We start from the raw sequence: 6,174 nt of genomic DNA, 5'->3' as shown, positions 1-6,174 counted from the left end.
CAAATCCAAAGGTAACTGAACCACTAGTCCAGTACTTTAGACAAGAAAACCTTTTTTGTAAGCTTTTGGGTATTTCATCATAACCTGAGCTTAACATGCTGTTATCACTCTCCTATCTGGCTTTATTAACTAGAAGCAAGAATAATTCAAATGACCAGCTCCTAACACATCAGTGAAGCATATTATTTAAATCTCTGTACATTTTTTTTTGCTATAAGAGGAGAAAACCTCTTGACATGTGGTGCTTCAGGGATTGCAGACCTAAGAATCGGTTAGAGCAGTTGAAAATAATAAACTTCACATTTCCACTCAACCTGGTGCATTGAAAAAACCACTGAAAAAATACAGAAAGCCAAAGAAGCAGGAACAATTTCCTATGGCTTCTGTTCAGCAAGTTTGAATCTCAAGTTTTCTTATCTCTATCTTCTGATTCACAAGAAAAATAACCCTGTTTCACGTGGTCAATAATATTCAACCCAAGAGCAAGAGTGGAACCTGGTGCAATAACTAATAACTCAAAGGTTGGGTGAAGTCCAAAGAGCAGAAAGGGAAGTAAAAAGATTAATGTTGTAACTTGTGAATTGTTTATGATTTTGAAGCAGATTTCTTCAGTTAAAAACTTGCAGGAAGATCCTGCCAAAGCCGAGAAATCAACTCATTGTAACTGTAAGTAGGCAGTTTCCCATGGCAACTGCAAAAATTTTGTGCAGGATCCAAGTTTTCATTTGAATCCCCTATACTTTCAAAAAATTACTTACTTTCAGTCCACTAAAAAAATTTAACATGACCTGGCTTCTTTCAGCCTGCCACAGAGAGACTACTGCTGCTGTTGCTCTGTGGTTCAGCAAATTCTGACCATTCCAGTACTTTTCCAACTGCAGCCTGAGTGGACTACAGTTGTCTGTGGACAACTGAACTGAAGCAAATGACCTAGATTTATTGTATGGGATAACTACTTTCCACTTGGACAAGTTGAAGTTTCCACTTGTGAAGAACCTAGAAGTTTTTTTGGTGTTTGTTTAACAGCTGAGACCAACTCCATTAGCTAAGTCTTTCTACTGATTATTTTTACGTTCATTCAAAGAGATATTTAATAACACCTTTTCAACGCTGCTGGGTGTTTTATTCCCTGTCCTCTAAATTTTATTACCTAAAGCTGTCTTCCTTCTACCCTGTATGCTTTGGGAAATATATGGGACAAGCTGTCTTTACACCTCCCCCTTATCACATCTTACTGAAACAAACAGAAATAGCAAAAACATCCTCAAGAAATCCTGTAGATAGTGATCAAAAAGCAAATTCAAGTTAACAGATGTTGAGAAGGGAACTTGAACACAGAAAGTCAGAACTCTGTGGAAGAAGCTGCAGACATCAGTATCAAGTTTTTATCATTTTTCTGGATCCATATTTAGTATTTTCTATTAGTTTTGCCTGCCACATCCATCTGAGCTTCAGTATTTAAAAAGCTGGAAAAAGGCTACTCAAAGAATTTCAGTATAACATTCCCACTAAATGACCCTCATTAGTTTATCAAAAAGGGATATATGTTCTGATGATGGTGTGTGTCTCTCTAGTTGGCATTTTGTAGCAAGTTCTACAACCAGAGCAGAGAGATACAGATCACAGAATCACAGAATATGCTCAGTTGAAGGGACCCACAAGGATCATTGAGTCCAACCCTTAGCCCTGCACAGGACCATCCCCAAGTCACACCATGTGCCCGAGAGTATCATCCAAACGCTCCTTGAACTCTGTCAGTCTTGGTGCTGTGACCACTGCCTTGGGGAGCCTGTTCCAGTGCCCAACCACCCTCTGGATGAAGAACTTTTTTGCAATATCCAACCTAAACCTCCCCTGACACAGCCCATTCCCTCGGGTCCTGTCACTGGTCACCACAGAGATCAGTGCCTACCCCTTCTCTTCCCCTCCCAAGGAAGTTGTAACCGCAATGAGGTCTCCCCTCAGTGTCTTCTTCTCCAGGCTGAACAGACCAAGTGACCTCAGACGCTCCTCCTACGGCTTCCCCTCAAGGCCCTTCACCATGTTCATTGCCCTCCTTTGTATGCTTAAAATGGATACCTACTCGGCAATTTTCAACTTTAGTAGAAGCCTTAACTGCTAATAACAACACCAACACTTGGTCTACACAAGTTAAGAAAATGATTTATGAATCTGTTGATGAATTTTGCCTGTTTTGGTATGGTATTTAAAGTACTCTGAAAAGCTTTTAGAAGCACTGCTACACTTATTCTGGCTTAAGCCAACAAAAAGGTGCTTAACAAGCATACTTTTCAGGTTTTGTTAGTGGTAAACAAGTATCTAGCTTATCCACCATAATCAAATGCAATCTGAAGTCCTTTGTCTCAGTCAAAAGAATACAATTCCAGAAACAACTGCTAAATAAATTGAACTACTGAACCATCTGTGCTTCAGTTGTTGTATCAGCATTTTGGGAGACAAACAAACCTGATACATGAGTTGTTCTGTAGAAGAGTAATGAACCAACTGCTTCCTAGCTACAGCTTCTAGAAACTTGTGCTACAATCCCAGCTTCAAAGATGTGCCAATTCCATGAGTTATTGAATTCAGTTGTTCTCCCCTCCCCAAATACCTAATCTGTGTAAGACTTGAGTGACAAATAGTGTCACTATTTGCATTAGCATGTGATGAAACAGAAATGAAGGGATCAGTTGTACGTGGTCAGCTCCTACAAATTCTCATTTAAAAATCTGGTCCAAAAGCACTTGTCTCTCAGTTTGGCAACAGCTCAGATTAATGTAAGCATCTAGTTCTGACAGAATAAGCTGATGCAGGCAAAGGAATTATTACTTCTAACAAGAGACTCTCTGTCCCGATTACCACTTTAATTGATGAATGTTACTGCATTAAATATTCCAGATCATGAACTGAAACACCCAATGGTCAGACACTTTCCAAGCTACCTCTGCTTAGAAAGACTGTTAGAATTCGGAATCAAAGTTAAAATGCTTTAGATATAGCTCGACATGATCCAGGGGTACAAACATAAATGAAAGCCTTTAACCATTAATTCTGAAGGAATTGCAGATCAATCTAATGTAATGTTCACTCTGAAGAGATGTGGAAGTACTGTATCTATTGAACACAGTGCAGTGTCCCTTTTCACAGGCAACACTGAGTTGGCCTAAAACAGTTTTTTTTTCCTCCAGAAGTAATTGTCCAGACACCATGTTTTACCACTGCTGCATTTTGGGTGACCTGATTTGGATGATACCTGCTCTAAGGGTATACTGAGCAGAAAGGGTATACCCAGCTCACGTGAGTGCCAGATGATGGCTAAAGAGGAGACATCAACCATACTTAAACCAGAAATCAGAGGAGGTCTCAGTAATCCAGTACGATACCATCAGCAGACTGACAACAGATGACACTATTGAAAAATCTGCAAAACACCTGTTCCTACAGTTTCACATAAAGTCAAGTTTAACATGTCAGACATCGCTCCAAAATTTAACCAGCGGAGCAAAGAACAACAGCCATTACCATGAAGTCTGCACCGAGCTGCTAAATTCAAACACTTTTTCTGTAAGAGCCCCATATCAACATCAGTGTTAAACTCCTCAGCACAGGTTTGTCCAAAGAATGCACAGGAAGTGGGTGTTTTCCTTCAAGGCAAACAGTCGGCGCCAGCTACTGGGTTTCAGTTTCAATAGATGCCAGGTTGATATTTTGAATTCTCAGCACGATCTAAAGACACAGTAATTAAAAAAACCCCCACAACAATAATAAATATGAGTTCTCAAAGTTAAGGTTGTACTCTCTCAGGAAGACATGAGAGAATAAACAGGAAGATGAGTGTATCTCCCAAAGATTACTGCTTTAGTTACAAAAATACTGAATTTAAATGCTATAATTGGGGCTTAGAATCATAGGCAGGAATTATTTCTCTAGAATCTGAACAAAGGATATGTCCAAGGCAAAATCAAGTGTTCTGTCAAATCCAAAGCAATGAAGCTTCGCTTCTAAATAGGTTTTCCTATAACAGGCATTATTTTCCTGTGCACATTGTTTACATTTTCTTCATGCAGCAATGCATAAAAAAGATATGAAATATCAAAAGTAGCATTAATGAGTTCTAGAAGATTTGTGCCTTAAGTTTTGTTGACATGTTGAAGCAGTTGATGATCGGAATCATGCAAAAACAAGACACAGACGCAAAAAACTTGATCAGAAAAGCTATTTTTATATCCATAAAATAAATGCTGCTTTCTAAGCAATACATACTTAAAAAAAGATGCATTAGCTTTGACAGAATGGCTCCCTAAACCAATTATATACACTGAAATATTCAGCTTCACTGTAATACTTTCATTAAAACTTACAAATATTCATATTGCACTTTTAAATTTTAAATAATCCACCTACAAAAGTTAAGCTAAGGTCTCCAGATTTCACCAGGAATTACTGCTGAAAATGATTTTGGTAAATACATTCTACTAACTTGTCATAGGAATTGAACTAAAGACTTTCATGTTATCTAATTAGAGGAACATACTTTGAAATTAAATATATTCACTGTCGTTATGTCCAAGATAAATTTAAAAACCAGACAATTCCTGCTTTGTCACAAGCCAAATTCGAGTTTTTTAAACCATGCTAAATATCCACCATTTTAGCCAAGGAAGACTTAATAGTATTATTGAAGTTATTAAGAAGTCAGCAATCCAAAAAATAAAAATTATCCAAAATGCCTCACTTGAATACAAAGGATTCTGTGATTTTTTTTTTGTTATTATTGTGTTTTTTTTTTTATACAGGGCATACACAGAAATGCAGAGCTCACCTCACAGGAACTTTCCCGACCTGTCTTTTTTATTTAAGGACTCTAAACCTTCTCCTTCCAATTGTATTACATGAATCAAGTACTGGAAGTATTTTTGAACAAACATAAAAATACTTTTTCAACATTTATTGCCTATGGCATTTGCATTCATAGCATAATTAACAAATCAGTTTAAAAGAGAGATGCTGATGGTAATTGCTCTATGGACAGCTCTCTCTATTGTCTCAAATGGCCTTCCAGCTCATCTTTCCTGCTTGAAGTCTATCACTAATTTATAGGTCACAAGTGTGTTCAAAAACAAGTTCATAAATTACTGGAGTTAGGGAAATGAAAGTGTCAGTCTTTCAACAATAAGTATCAAGACTTGATCTTGGCTCATAAGAAAGTTGGAGCACACAATTTTGTTTTAAAAACTGACTCCATAATTAGATATGCTTTAGAACATTCTCTGAATTTTGGCTGGAAGTATGACAGAGAAATCTCCAGAATACCTTTCTAGTGGTGTTTTGGTCTGTTCAGCTTATTAGCCACTGCATGCAGTTACTCCATTTGATTTTCAAAGTGCAGTTGAAGGCTAACTCAAATGATTTCACCAATTCCCTTCTGGGCTGAAACCAGGGAGGAAGGCAGTAATATATATAAGAAAAGACAAAACTGCAGACCATCCTTCAATTCTTGGTGTAGCAAGAAAGACACAAAAATTCCTTCTTTGGAGAAAGGCAATAACCCTTGGCATATTATGTATCTGTACTGAGCTACAGATTTACACTGCATACAAAATAGTAATAAAGACTGTAAAAATGGGTAAAGTGCTAAAAGCACCAAAACCCAAGTCCCTCAAGCTACTTCAAAGCCACAGTTGTGTATATTACGAGTTTTCAAGACCATATTTTTCTTTCCCTTCCTGTTCTCCCTCATCAGGATTTCAATTGCTTTCAGGATAACATCAAGCTATTTGCTATTCTTGTCTTTTTAATAAAGAGAGAAAAAAAACCCCGCCACAAAACACACACAAGTACTCTCCAGTCAAAGAGGGAATTAAGACAAGAAATGTAGCTTGTTCAGCAGGACTTATTAAATACTGATTGCCTCCCAAGCCAAGAGAGCAATACTATAGATACTAGTCCCTTAAACATTTAAAGGAAACTATTGTTTCCCTTCCCATCTCTGGTCTGAGATTGTTGAATTTGCCATCACTGGTCACAATCAACGTAGGATTTAACATCAGTCTGCTGTAAAAAGAATCCAATATCACATCCAGCATCCAAAAAAGGTTTCAAATTAATTTTAATATCAGCTGTGTTGATTTGTACCTACCCCTCCTTATAACGAGCCAAAGCAGAGAAACATCT

Source organism: Neopelma chrysocephalum, unplaced genomic scaffold (assembly GCF_003984885.1).
Source record: "Neopelma chrysocephalum unplaced genomic scaffold, ASM398488v2 Primary Assembly neopelma1_59, whole genome shotgun sequence".
NCBI lineage: Eukaryota > Metazoa > Chordata > Aves > Passeriformes > Pipridae > Neopelma > Neopelma chrysocephalum.
Note: the sequence above shows the minus strand (reverse complement) of the source record.